Source organism: Rhagoletis pomonella, unplaced genomic scaffold (assembly GCF_013731165.1).
Source record: "Rhagoletis pomonella isolate Grant_MI unplaced genomic scaffold, Rhpom_1.0 Rhpom_scaffold_00011, whole genome shotgun sequence".
Taxonomy (NCBI): domain Eukaryota; kingdom Metazoa; phylum Arthropoda; class Insecta; order Diptera; family Tephritidae; genus Rhagoletis; species Rhagoletis pomonella.
The window spans coordinates 11,793,366-11,809,148 of NW_023458565.1; the positions used below are offsets into that span (position 1 = coordinate 11,793,366).

General features: G+C 37.0%; 1 protein-coding gene across 1 annotated transcript in view; it reads right to left on the reverse strand.

The window, feature by feature from the left end:
* The window catches only part of LOC118746615 (sodium-dependent nutrient amino acid transporter 1), a 176,797-nt gene extending 165,123 nt beyond the window's left edge, over window positions 1-11,674 (reverse strand). The window contains exon 1 of the mRNA XM_036480464.1: window positions 10,683-11,674. The gene's annotated coding sequence lies outside the window, so the exon portion shown is untranslated. The remainder of the gene's footprint in view (window positions 1-10,682) is intronic.
* Window positions 11,675-15,783: the final 4,109 nt, after the last annotated feature.

Sequence of the window (15,783 nt, forward strand, 5' to 3'; positions counted from 1 at the left end):
CTTGGTTATGACTTCATTTTCCCACATACATTTTTTCCGTACAGAAACAAAAACAAGCGCGCACGCGAAAAACCGTTTCAAGTTAAAAACTAAAAGGTAATTTATTCAAAATAAGCTTAAGTTTGTTTTTGTTTTGTGTTCGCTGGTGTTGGATTATTAATAGCAATGATGCTGCTGTTTTCAGTTTTAACTATGCAATTTTGCAATGCATTTCAATGGCGGCAATGTAATCGCACATCTCATGGGTAAATATTTTAAAAGCAAACACACATCCATATTTAAGCAAAACAAGTTAAAAACTTACTAGCATTATAGCTTACAACTAGTAAAGCCACATGGTTTGAAACCGGCAAACTAAATTTAATTTTTTTAACAGGTGGCAACCCTCTTCTAAAAACATAACCCATACTCTTAATGTCAGCCAGAATTATAGGCGATATAAGTGCCAAATTTTATCTAAATACGCTACGCAATTTCTGAGTGAAGAGAGGTGGCGCTTTTTTATTTTATAAAATTTCAAATCAGCCTGTACCGCTAAAAAAAAATCCTAACTTCAGAAAATAAAGCCGTATTGCACATACAGGCTCAGTTCTTTCGTTCGACACTCGCATTTTAAGATTGCCTTTGACTTGTGGTTAAGTTGAAAAAATTTGACTTTTAAAACCGGTGGCAACCCTCTTCAAAAGTATTTTCAAACTTAAAGAAATGAATTTGGACTGACTTTGTGATACATGTTTCAATTAACTGATGAATTATATTGATTTTATTTTTTTTAACACCTGGCAACTCTAATCGTTCAGATATAAATCATTTGCAACCCCATTTCGATTGGTATCCGTGTTTTAACAAGTTCTTTAGCTTACTAGAAAATTTTAATTCAACACTTTCTAAACAAATAAACAAAATCTAAATGTTCTAACTAAAGATTTCTGACACCCATATTTTATAGTTTTACATAGTTTAGTTTAATCGACTTTTCAGTTAAGTGACATCTAAGGCTAAGTGGGTTCGCTTAGAGCTATGCGAACGCCAGTATTCTAAAAACCTTCGAGTTCCTACCGACTGAAACAGACTGCTGTACGCTGATTTTCGATCCGAAGAGACCTTTCACCACCCATATTTCAGCTAGAGAGTACTGGGATGGGTGCAGTATCTAGAATCGGGATCCTGTAAACGTATTTACGGATGGATCGAAGTTGAATGGGAGGTTGGTTGGATCACCGGAGCAATATAGCATATTCCCAACAACGGTAGCCGCAATACAGGAGGCTTCGGGTTGGTTAATCTTTAGTGTAATGCCTTTCAAAGCTATACCAAGCAGCTATCAAGGCTCTTGGCTCCCTAATGATTCGTTTGAGAACGATGAAAGATTATTTGACCTCCTTATCGACCGCAGCGGAATACTACTCTACTAAGCTCATTTGGGTTCCGGATCATAGCGAAATCGCTGTAAACTTTAAGGCCGGTGAGCTAGCAAGGCAGGGAACCCTTGAAGAAGTACTCCCGTATTGAGCGAAAGTTTGGGTGTTCCCCAGACCTCGTGTGGTCGATTTCTGGACAGATGGGTGTTTGGTTAGCTCAGCGTGCGCTACACGAAGACCTTGGAATGCAGAATAGTTAAATCCTCCTGGCCACGTGTAGATCGGAGACAGTCCAGTGAGCTCTTGAGACTAAGCAAATTACACCTTTCGCTTTTGATCGGAGTTCTAACTGGTCATTGTGTGATAGGTAAGCGAGCGATAAGGCTGAATATCATCAATGGCCCTTACTGCACCAGCTGCATGAAGGGCGGTGAGGTGGAATCATCTCAACACCTGCTGCTCTGGTTACCTGCCGTTGCGAGTCAAAAGTTCTAGCACCTTTGGTCGCTCTTTTCCTATACTCCCGATGCGCTTTCGGGAATGGATATCAGTGACTTGAGGATCCTCGTAGTTAGCATGGAGCGTTTTTCTTATAAGAAGCCTTAGGTGTCATCACGCTGTTCTTCCCCCTCACTTCCTCTGATTTTACTACACTCCTCTGATACTTTTACCCTTCCTCGCTTAAGAGCATCACAATGGACAACTTTTCTAGAAAATTTTTAACTCCTCGCCTTTTTAAATAAGCCCTCTTGACAAATACTATTTTAAGCAGAAAACTTTTGTATGGGGCCATCCAGCAATGAAAACTACGATAATCCAGCGTTGTATTTATGAACTAGCACTAGTTCAAAACCAGCATACTTCTCCCCATAGCAGGTTCAATACAAGGTTCTTTAGTATGCATAGTATGTATGTATATAATATATATGTATGTACTAAGGTATGCTACCTATATGCTGAATATGTAATTAGAACTCCGGTAGTTGTCTGATTATAGTTCTTTGCGCCACAAGCTGATTATTTATCAGCAGCAAAAAGGTGTTAACTTCAACAGTCTTTTAAATTAACGGAGCAAATAACATTTTACTTAAGTAGTACATACATATTTACATACTAAAACCATTAACTTTGTATGTGATACCTTGTATACATATATGTTGTACATATCTACCTCCATAATACCTCTATGTATAAATGTATGTATGTATGTATGTATAAGAATATATATTAACACTTGACTAAATACACATTTATGCACAAATACAGTTTTATAACAAAACAACTGTGTTTAAAGAACAAGTACATATGTAGTAGGCAAGAAAAAACGACCAACAACCAACAACAACAAAAGCTAAACTAAACTAATGTTAGCTTATTGTAAAGTACAACAAAAACAAACCAAGCGAACGATTGAACCTTAGACCTTTTTTTTTTAACCGGCTGTCGTGCTTTGCTCTTCCCAACTCCATGGTTCTTACGTTTCCCTAATGCTCGTTTCCTCACTTATCATTCCAGTTTTGAAGTGGAATAGTACATAGCTACATACAAGCCAAGTTGAAGTTGAAGTTTAAACCGCTTTCGTATAACCTCGAGCTTACGAGTCTACTAAATATGTACGGTGACGAAAACATAAATAGGGATGCGACATTTTAACAAGTTTTGGATACTTTTCTTTTCTTTATTTAATGTTTACTAGATTTTTATGAAAGTATAGCGCGTTATCTAACAAAAATCATGTAAGTCCGAATTTCGAGCGTTGTACAAAATTAGAAAAATTTGATAAATTTCAACAAAATTGGAGCAAAGTTGCAAACTTTTTAAACAAAATTTTTAGAAAAAATTTTAAAATGCAATTTTATAGCCTTGATATTAGATTTTAGTATAATAAACTGCAAGTTTGAAGAGGCTAGGGCTTATTGTTGTTTTTTGGCAATTTTTTTGTTGACGGTGTTACACATTTTTTCCATAGAGAAAAAGTCCTAACTACTTCAAGCTTGCACTTGAATATACAAAAATTTAATCCGCTACAAAACTGCATACTCAAAATTAAGACATCTAATTACAAATTTAGAAATTTTTATGAAACTTTTTTGATTTTTCCTAATTTTTGTACAAAGTTTGAAATTCGGCCTTAGATGGTTTTCGCGCTATATTTACTTAAACGAAAAAATAATAAACATTAAATAAACAAAAGAAAAATAGTAAAAACTTGTTAAAATGTCGCATCCCAACTTACATATGTATGTTTTCGCCACTGTATGTACCTACTTATAAGTAGTATGCAAAAACCAAAAAAACAATGCATAGCACAATAAAAAGAGAGAGAAGGCAGTTAAAACGTAAAACCAGAACAACAACAAGGGAAGACTTAAAAGAAAGGAAGACGCACAGACAGTTAAGTGAGTCAGTCAGCTGCGAGCTGTTAAAAGACAGTTAATTTTTTATTTTATTTTTTATTTATTTCATACTACGAGTTTGTACTCGTACGAGTGCAAAAAGCAAGGTAAATGAATGTGGAAAGGTCCGCTAATTTGAATTGGGTGCAAAAATACCGACGATTGAGTTGTGAAAATTTGCAAAATTGCAATTTTAGCAAAGCAGCTGTGTCGAGTTGAAGAAAATTTACTATACATACCTTGCTCCACTAAATCTGCGTTCACCCTTGTTTTTTTTTTTAACTATTCCAATGTTTTGCAAGCTATAATTTTAATGTTATTTTTGTACAAAAATATGGTTCATGCTATGAACAAAACCATAACCATATAAATCAAGGCTTCAAACTGTATATAATATTAAGGTAAATTTTATCAATTTTCATCAAAATTTTAAACTTTTTACTCAGATTTTTTACGAACATTTTTGTGATGCAGACAATGTACAAATTTGAGGTGGCTGAGAAATGGCGTTGATTTTTAATAATTTTTTTGCTGACGGCTCTACGTATTTTCTTCCATATAACAAAACATTCACTCATACCCCCGTATGTAGAAAAATGCCTAGAGCCGTCAGCGATTTTAGTTAATTCCAATGATTTGAAAGGTACTCCGCTGAAAAAAAAACTGTATTCGTAATCAGAATGCAATCACAAACCGAGTGTATTTAGGAAACCCGACAGCTGCTAGGACAAAGAATTTCAAACGTATGTTAAAGAAAGTCAGAATAACAAGAAATATGCATGTAGAATAGGGTGGTCTAAAAACAGTAAAGTCGGAATTGTAATACTCTCACCCCCTAGGATTGTTCTATATCGAAAAAGTTCACCCCTAATTTTTATCTTGAAATCAAAAAATATGTAGAGGTCGCTCAAAGCGATCAAAGTTTTCCATGTATTTTTATATGGGAAAAATAAAACTTTTCGTAAAAATGGTATAGAATTCTTGAAAATCAAAATTTTTCGATCGGAAAACTCTGATTCTCTTCAGGAGACTTTCAATAATAATACCCAATTATTACTTTTTCACATGCATGATAATAACAACCGACAACACTTTATAATTGTAGTGAGTTTGAATCACAGGAGCCTGCCTTCTCTTTGCATCCAATCAAAACACGTATTTGGGCAATAAAGAAGGCACGCTCTTGTTACTCACACTCGTTACAATTATAACGTGTTCTCTTTTCTTCTTTTCTGCGTTCTTTGATGTGGGATAATTCTGGCTGATTTTTACGACGAACAGACCTATTGGTTGCCGCTGTGGCTGAGTGGTTAGAGGTTCGTACTAACACTTTGTAAGACCTGAGTTCGAATCCTAGCCTAACCTAATGTTTAGCTCAGACGTATAGCTCGTAACGTCACTCCATCCAAAGAGTTCCAAAACCAACATTAGCAATAGGCATATCGATGGCTGAGTGGAAGATCGATCTATCTAGGCAGCCGCCCTACCTCAGAAAACTTTTCAAGAACGCCCTAACGCAACTGAAAATATATTGGAAATACGTTGAGATAGGGCATTTTTAAAACTTCAGCTGAGAACCGAATTCTGGAATAAGGCCTTCTTCTATCAAATTCTGAGATGGGGCGGTCTTCAACCGAATTCTGAGATAGGGCGTCATAGAAATTTATTCTGAGATAGGGTTTTTCGAACCAGCTGCTGAGTTAGGTCGATCTTCGACTCAACCGTCGATATATAGTATTATTTTTTTTTTAACTCAATATCATCCTACCATATCAATAGCTGTAATCAAAGGTGTAAGCAGAGTAGCCGAACTATGCTCAGGCGACGCCGCTACCAACTATCCAAAACGCTGAAAGGATTTAACAGCTTTTCATGCCAATGTTTTCTTCCAGCGTTTGACGGGCTGAATGGCGGCTACTGCGCTTTCCCGGCTTGAAGAAATCTTCTCGTGAGTGTCTTGTGCTGCTAGTTAATCAGCATCTATCAAAATTAATTGGAAAGCGAGATATTCAAATGCGGCCGGAAGGTTATTCATTTAGTTTTAGAATGCACCAAAAGTAAGTTAGAAGCCTTTAAAAATTCTTTCTTATCAGAACAGTTGGTTTACAAATTTACATTTAAAAGAGCTACGCACAGTGATTCAAAACTGTGATTTTTTTTTTGTTTTGAGGGAACCCTACTGGAACAGGAGTTTAAATTTTCTTCGAAATGCTACTCTCAGCTGATCTTTTTCTAATTTTATAAGCTTTCATAAAAAAAGGATTAATCAAATGGGTTGAAAAGTTAAGGCTCCATTGAATTATGAACAGTAAATTCCACTTTGAACCACTGTGCGACGTCAGCACCAATGCTTACATCCAAACCTAGGAACATTCGTGAGCAGCCCTGCAAAAAATTGCGCGACTAATCTCTAAAGAGAGTATTCCGAGATTACTCTCAATCGGGTACAATTGGGCATTAATTAGTCGCAACTAGTCTCATACGTGTACTAATGGAGATCAATTAGTGTCGACTCATCCCTTATGTGTATAATTGGAGATCAATTAGTCCCCAACACGTCTCTAACGGGTAATATTAACGATTTAATGATATGTACGCACTTAGTCAATGAAATTTCATGTGCGGCGTTGGCACGCAGAGAGAGTATTCGCCTAACCAAACTGAGCAACCCGGTTCGAATCTCAGCTGGCGCAAATTTTTATTTTTATTTTTTTTTAAGTGACTAGTCGCTTTTTATACCTTTTCGGGTATAAAGGTGAACAATTAGTCTCTTCATAGGACATGCTCGAACAAAAGCGATCAGTTCATTCCATATAAAGAGATCAAAAGTGGTATTAGTCGCATGCTCCTTTGCGATTGCTCCCGGAGTCATCCCGGATTAGTCCCATTTTTTGCAGGGAGCTTTATGTGCGCCTTGTTCCAGTCATCCACCTTCATTAATTTTTCTCTTACGGCTATGTGAATAAAGAGTGATTTGTACTCGAAAAGAAATAAATTACTAGAATTTTAAAAGCCGTTCTTTCGTTAAACAAACGATTTATTTAAAATATGTTTTCGAGTATTTGCATCGTTTTTCCACCAAAGAAACTATTTTCAGATTTTTATTGCCGAAATAACCGATAAAAAAATTATTTTGTTTTGAAATGGCGAGTCAGCTTCTATCTTAAAAAAAAAGCTCTACGCACGTTTTATTTTTAGTTTCTCCAATTTGGAATAAGTCCTTTTCAAGATCTTGAAAGAACAATTTTTTCGATCGCCTGCTATAAAGTAAGACAAGTTGATCTTGGAAAAAAAGATAAACTTAACATGCAATTTGCAGCTCAAAAGCAAGAAGGTAAAAAAAAAAACACACAAAAAAATTAAGTTCAACAATGAGAGCAATTCCAAGAATCAATTTCAAAGCCATGTATAGTAGAGACAATAATCAGGAGGATGCCGGTAAAGTGCAGAAAACAACAACAACAACAACCAAAAAGTAATGGTCATTGCAATGCATTGAACTCGTGAAGGTGAATGCAAAAGTAATCGTAAATAATAAATATTCCTCAGCCATGAATGCAGGAAAAAAGGGCGTCCATAAAAAGTTAATAATGCACTGAATATGTATGAATTCACTAGCAGGAACGCTAATTTATACATTAACTGAAGGGGATTCACGTGTTGTGGCATTTGGCAGATTGGAAGGACAGTCAAATTGATGTACATATGTATATGTAGTATTAGGATGGTCCTTAAAATATCAACAAAAAAATATTTCGTTTGGGGCACTCCGTTATTAAGTTTTACGTACGAAACTAAAACATCCACTGAAATTTTAAACTTAAAAAAAATACGTAAGTATAAAACTTCGACCATAATTTTTTTCTAATTTTCAAAATTTACGTGGAGGCTTTTATGTTTTACGTAGAACACGATGACGCTATGTCTCATGATGTTGACATTTTTAAGGACTGCCCTAATATATACTTTTGTATATACCACATATTCTCAATGTACCTACATACATATGTATGCACGGAAATTGTATGTGCATGCATTTCCACATATAGGACTGCAAAAATGAAAGGAAATGCTGCAGTCAGTTGAACATTAGGGTGTTCCTTATCCCATAAATAGGGATAAAGTAAAATTATATAAAGCAAAAGCTGTTATGTAAAACATTTTTAATAAACATTTTTTTAAATGACGAAGACTGAAATCTCAGTTTATTTTGTCCAATACATAGAGTGAGTGCTGTTTGCACTAATTTGTCCAAAATATACCTTGATTACACTATGCGACAGTCAAAATCGGGATGGGATGAAACCAACGGGAAATGTTATATCGGTCAAAAACAAGTTATACGTGTCCCGGCGTTTCGCTGGGTCACGTCTAGGAAATTGTCACCTTTGGTGGTCTTTTTTGACATAACTGACCACCAAAGGTGACAATTTCCCCTAAATGATAGTTATATATATATCTCGATTCCTAGACGTGACCCAGCGAAACGCCGGGACACGTATAACTTCTTTTTTACCGATATAACTTTCCCCGGTAGATTGAACCCTTCCCGATCACTGACCCCTACCATTTGTCTCACAGTGTTATGAGACCGTATCGACGATACCGTCTGAAAGACGGAAACCATGCATAAAACCACTGATTCGGGCTTAGCAGTATGGCTGCAGATCTGACAAATCTACCCAATGACCATATTTTCACAGAACTTTAGTCCTGGAAAAAGACCTTAATACATGTTGATCAGAACAAACCGGCGTTTTGTTGAATTTGAAACGCTGGGCGACGCTGGGCACAACTTTAAGTCCCTTAGAAAGATCCTCGCGTATTGGGATACACATAACTCTTGAAAACGAGTACCTCTTTGGGCTCGGTAAGGAATTGAAAAGCAGAGCCTTCTCTCGATGGACAAAAATCTCGCTCTACAGAATTTGGAAATTTCAAGAATCGTAAAAGCAAAAACTTATAAATAATTTTGGCTAAATTTTTTTTGAAAAAAAAGACAAAGCAATTGCTTTTTCTTAAAATTTCAGACCTTTTACTCGATTTATTCAAAAAAAAATTCCGACCTCTAACTAAAGTTATGTTAAACAAATATTATTCAATTTAAATTTATTTTTATTTTAGATTAAGCAATAAATTTGATTTCAAAGTTAAAAAATTCATATCTTTAAAAAATAAAAAAACGTCTTCTTCGAAGCGGGATCTTTAAGATTAACAAATAGCCACAAATATATGTAAGTTTTGGCTTTTTTTAAATTCCAAAATTCTCTAATTTATTTATTTGCCGAATTTCTTTAAATATATTTTTTTTATATACCCCAAGTAACACCTATAAAATGAGACCATTTTTCTAACTGCATATAACAGCTTTTGGAGTATTCAAATAATAAACTTCCAAAATTCGTGAAATTGTGGAACGTAAAAAATTTGATTCCGCCTTTGGCAGATATATGTACTACATATGTACATATGCATGTTTGATAAAAGAAAAGTACTGACCGAAATTCAAATTAAATATGGTTTTTCCAAGATACTGTTAAAATTTTTTTTAATTTTTTTTTTCTTTTTATTAAGCAGGTGATGCGTTATGGGATGCACAACAAATTTGTATCAAAAAGTCCATTTCAAAAAAATTGCATATACGATAATTTCATGCAAAATGTTTTTTAAACTACCTAGGTACATCCTTAAATACATACACTGCCGGAACATAGTATTCGCACAGCAAATTTTTGACAATATATGCAACAATTTTTATTCTAATATATTATAATATTTTTCCGCCAATTTTGTATAAAAAATATGGTTTATTCTACAAAAAAAAACATAAAAATATAATTCCTAAACGTTGTGGAAAACTCGCGAAAATTCAGAAAACTTTCAACTTTTGGGTATGCAGATTTGTAGCCCAATCAATTTTATTATAATAAAGCATAAGTTTTAAGTAGCTAGGAATTGCCGTTGATTTTTGGCTATTCTTTCACGCAGTCTCTTCTATGAGAAAAAAAATCGAAACTACTTTACATGGAAAAAATGCTAAACACTTTCAACAAAAAAATCTCAAAAATCAATGTAATTTTTTACTAACTTCGAACTTGCATTTTTTTAGTACAATATAATGGGCGGCAAAAGTGTATACATACATACATACATACACTCAAAAATACTTATGAACGGCATTTAAGAAAATATTGAATTTTTATGGTACGTATGTATGTATTTAGGTCGGCGATGACCTCAGTAAACGTTCACTCCATACGCGTCCGTATAAAATCTACAGAGAGCATAAAAAGCTCCTCCCGAGGGATATGTTTTAATTATGACTGATACACCCTAATGTGCATACATATGTAAATATGTATGTATGCATGCACATGTATGTATGCGCATAAATATGAACATAACCGAGCCAGACTCCATTGAAAGATCCAAAATGAGACGCTAAACAAGTTGAACACGTTTTAGGGAGTTTTCCCGTTTTTGTGCGCCATAACCATTATACCTATGGTCGTAAGCAATAACCGCCTAAGTCGACTTAAGAAAGAATTTACTTATATACGCGCTATCGTATTCTCCAACTACTATTCCATGCGTGTGTGAAATCCCCATCTCGCCAGCTAGGCTACTTAAAAGGTTATAGATGAAAATGTTTTGATTTTCCCATAAGGCTAACCTTGCACTCCAAATGTTTAGAAGGTTTTCTCTCGAAATCAGGTTTTTCGACTTGGGCGATTATTGCTTATGACCACAGATATTATTTTGCAGTACATTGCAAGATCGCATAGAGATTTGGATTCACTGACACATACATACATACATATGTAAATAAGTGGCTATGTGTGCTGTGCAGACATGCTTACATACATACATACATACATATATGTAAGCTTGACCCCCAATAATAGCTTTTCCTTCTTTCCTTTACCTTTTATGTTTTAGCTGTTTCTCGTCCAGTGATTCCGATTGCCTCAAGCAGGATCCAACAGAGAACTTTTAGCCATGTTGTAAGAAAAATTTAACGCGACACTAACAACAATTTGATTCAGCACCCCAATTACGTTGGTTTCATCAATTCAACACGCAAATGCAATTTTACTCCCTTTCAGGTGGGGATTTTTTTTTCTTATTTAGTCACTACTTTTTTTTTACTCAAATCCTCACTTGTTTAGTACTTCTTAATTTTTCGCTTCCCTTTTCTGTGTGTGTGTTTTTTTTCAACGTTTTCGAAGCCTTTTTTCCCAACCCGCGCACATCACAACGAACAAAATACTATAAGCGCGTCTCAAATTTGAATTTTAAATCGGATATACTGACGCACAAGTACGAATACGTACGCTCTCATGCACAAAAAAGGCCGTTGTATATGATATGGCATTGACGCCAACAACAACAACAACAACAACAGCACATGAAATGCATGGCAGCTGTGTAGTTGGCAACAAAACAAAAAACAAAAAAAAAACTGTAAAAATTTTAAAACAATTTGTTTTTATATGCAAAAATTGTTTGTTTGTAAATAATAAAAAAAAAAGTACAAAAGCACACGGGCGCTCACTTTACCGTCTTGAACTTAACGTTTTAACACTCAGAATCGCACTGAAGCAGAACTTGCCGGGGTGGCGTTCACTTCCAGCTGCTTGGCCACAGAGTCACCGCCACACCAATACAACCAGAGTGGTCGGAGCAGCAGCAGCAGCAACAGCTTTCGTCAAAAGTCAAACGACTTTCGGCACGCAAAGCGGGGAAGCAAATTGGCGCCGGTTACTTGTGGCTGTGGAGCTGTATGCAGCGAGAGGAAAACGTCTTATTATCAGTGCTGCAGCTCCACTGCATTGGACGCTCTTTTTCCGGAATACATACATACTTAGTAGTATATGCTTATTAAGTATAGCGGGAGAGTAATATTTATTTGCAAGCCCCAAAATGTGATCGTCGTCAGGGGCTCTTAACCGTTTTGTTCGGCACTGGCGTTTTTATACTTACACAAGCTTCATAAAATACATTAAAAAGCAAGCCTCCACTCCCCAGTGTTTTCAATGGTGGTCTGGAATCTTCGTTGCCGAGTATTCCTTATTTTCTTTCCTTTGCTTCACTGAACTATAGTCAAGGGTCTGTGATGGCTAATCCATAGCTTTGGCGCAGTTTTTCTGATTCCACTAAAACTTTATTTTTTTTTGGATTAATGCCTTCCTGAAATGTCTAGTCGTCAGAGCTCTTCATAGAGTTTTCGTGTGGTATGAATATTGGGGACTTTCCTGCATCTACCAATGCCCGTAAAATATCGCGAAAAAGCACCAATATTCAAGGACCTTGGACAAGTTTAACACCTACCTTAGATAAGGTGTAAAGTCATGCCCAGTTTGAGACAAACTTAATGTGCATCCAGATCTTTTGCACGATAACAACTACTCCATGAAAGGCGGGCAGCTTATTACGAAGTGACGGAGACGGCTAATATTGCGCGAGAGCTCCTTTGCAGCCAGGTAGCAACTGATGCCTTTCTTATTATTTCCTCAAAATAATATTTCCACAATAGCTTTTCATCTAGGATTGGGCGGAAGAGTACTTAAGCCTATCGGAATGCTGAAGCGCACATCCACCAAAGGAGCAGATTTACCTTGAAGATCTTGTGATATCTACTGAATAAGACCAGTTCTATCCGACTTTTATTCACCAGGTATAGCTACGAGTAAACTTGGTTGACCTCATATCTAGTTATTTAACTATAGTCTTCGGCCCTTTTAGGTATTCCCCGCGTATCTGAATAAAGTACTGGACACTTGAAAAGCACTAAACGCCTGAAGAACTCGGTGTGGGGTTCTACCCTCAGATGTTCTGTCAGCGTAGGCTTTGCTTTCGTCACCTCGAAGAAAAATCTCCAGGCAAGTGAAAGAGACTCTGCGGAGTCCTGCGAATACCTATGCAGAGCAGTGATGCCAGATTGTGGATAATTTCCCTATTTGAGGGATATTTTGCATCAAAAATTATTAAAAGGGAAAAAAGGGACACTTCATATAAATAAGGGATTTTCTTTTGACGCAGTTATTGTTGCATAATTGATCAAAATTCAAGAATATTCGACATTCTTACGTAATTAATCGCTCTGAAGATGTGATGTGGAGTGAAATGGTATATAATTGTTAAAAAGTATAAGAACAATTTCGAAAATTTTCTTACGTTAACCAATTCAAGCGCTCAGTAAGAAAGAATCTTTTCAGTTGTAACTGGTGTTTCATGTAAAAAGCGGAACAAATTATCTGATGAAATGTTAAATAGCACATGAATGTGCTTCAATTTTAAAGTCACCAAAAAATTCTTTTAGGCCCTTAGTGAGTGAGCAAAAAAATGAAAGGGAAAAAACGAATGAGTGAAAAAATGCAGAAAAAGGGGTTTTTTCTTAACAGCGGTCGTCCCTCGACAGGCAATGGCAAACCTCCGAGTGTATTCTTGCCATGAAAAACAGCTTCTCCTAAAAATACACTCGCCATTCGGAGTCGGCGTAAAAATGTAGGTCCCTCCCCTTTGTGTGACATCAAGGGGACCGCCACAAATTGGAGGAAAAGCACATATGTGTAAGCGCCAAACTATTATTATTATTTTATATGAATTTTACTTCTTTACTACTGAAACATGTATATGTTTAAATTCGTTGGGAATTTTGTGGGATAAATTTTCAAGATGTGGGTAATTGAGGGATTTTTTCCCCATTTCCGTGGGATATTTAACAGAGAATGTCTGGCATCACTGATGCAGAGACGCCGATCTATATAATTTTCTGGTAGTGAAGGTCTAGTGCAAGGGGTAGGATAGCAAAAGTACGTAAGCATCCATCAAACCATTTCTCTTGTTGCAAACATCACCTTTAGCGGGTCCAATTTGCCTTCGAATGGTCTAGCTTTGCCGGTGTCTGTAGAAAATGGCTTGCCCTCGATGAGTTTTGACTTACTGTCCGAATATGCTAAAAACATAAAGCCGTAAAACACACTGACGGCAAACCTTCTGAACTACGAAAGGGAAGTTAGATTCAACTCCCTCTGGGTCTAGTTTCTAGAATTTTGTAAAAGCAGGAACACCTTGTGAAGGGTGCGATTCCTTATTTCTTTTCTCGATCACGGTAGCACGTTGGATGCGTCGGGATGATCGTGCATGAAAAGGAATTTAACCTGCTGCACTATTCAAAACGGAGTTTGCCCAGGATTACGCGGGTCTAACGAACCAACTAAGAAGTCTTTGTCTGCTAATGGTTTTGTTGTAGCGGCTTAAATAGCCCTGCCTAGATTGGCTTGTCACATAGTCGGTTGTGGTTAAGTTCAAACCGCGGGAAACCCAAGAAGTGTGCCACTCCCACTGAACGACAGAGAGAGAGACGTTAGAAATGTGTCTCGAGTGATGGGGTGACTCTCCGCATTCCAAGCTTTGATGCAGCGCATCTGCATTTAACCTACTCAGGAAGTTTAGCCTGCTGCAGTAACCACAGCCAAGTGGGACTATAGTGGTGCGAGTCTCCCGAGGCAGACAAAGTTCTGTCACGTTCACGTCAGGTGGCTGCGTTACAAAATGGGTATTCATAGGACAAGACTTGGTGTATGTTGAGACCGACTCTCTGTGAATATCGTTCATGGCCTGTCAGTGCATTGTCGGGTCCAGTGGTTGTTTTATTAAGCACTGGACGTCGTCCTCCAGTTCGTATAGATGCCTTCTGACCTACCTATGCAAAGGCTCAGCAGCAAGAAGATATCTGTTCAGGTGCACAGGTGTATTGCATGGTATTCTGCTCCTTGACGAGGAGTTGATGTTTTGGCGACAGAATAAGGCATCCTGGCTATCGACTTGAGGACCCTTTTGCAGCTCTACTCTATTTACAATTGCGGTTGTGTGCGCCGATGAAGAGAGCAGACTGTCGAATTCCCAGCTTTAGTCGGATCTCTTTCGTCGGGGTGGTGAAAAGGGTTGGCAGAGTTAAAGCGCCTTACAGTGAAGTAGTGTGAAAGTTCGAAGAGGTAACCTTCTATTGGTGGTAGTCTGCGATGAAGGCATTATTGGGACGAGTCCCTGTGGTTTCGCGGATACTGTTCAATAGGTTCACTGTGAAGGCTTCTGAACTGTCTACGAGGCGGATCGACTTCGAAAGTTCTTGGGCTGATCCAAGCATTAACAGCCCTGCTGGAACCTCACACTTTACTGGTAGCTCTTTATCTTCGTCGCCTGCGATGCATTGTTTAGGACTAGCCGTTGTTTTTCTTCCATCTCCCCAAGTGCTATCTTTGATTGATTCCATCGTCCTCGTAAAGAGGATAGCCATTAATTTCGTAGATGAAGGTTTTAGATTCCATGGATTGAAGAAGTGGGAGAGGTCTGAGATATAATTTCACTTAAGAAACGACTCATGGCTCGACGACGAAATCGAATAGTCATTAGCGTGTGAGATCACAGGAAAGCCCTCTGGTGGAAGAGGTGGATGGAGCTTTCGGATAAAGAAAGGTTAAACAGTTGCGGAGAATATCACTCATTGTCAGTTTACCATTCAGATATGTAATTCGGCGATCTACTAAAACTTCGCCGAATTAGCGGTAATGAAAGATTTATCGAAATCTTCAAGTATAATTATGTGATTAAACCTAGTCGAAAGCTTTCAACAGTTCCGCAGCTTCTACGATCATTCTCTCAGTTAATGAGAGCTTCTATGCGCATCACGGCAATCATGCTTCTGTATCGCTGGGCTCCGAGGATGTGTAAAGCATGTTAGTAACAATACTTCAACTGTATTCTTTTCAGGAGAAAACGGAGATATTGGACAATATAATTATCCTAGGTTGGCTGCTTTTTCTGATTTTGTCTCGGCTTCTCCACCGATGAGCAGAGTGTGTGCGCACTAGAATAAAACTACATATGTAAGTTAAATACAATTTTTTGTTTATATTTCAATACTCTTTTTTGATAAATTTACATATGCTTTATTGCATTTATAATTAATAACTGTTAATAACGTTTTCATACCATTCTCATATCTATACTGAAAAGCAATC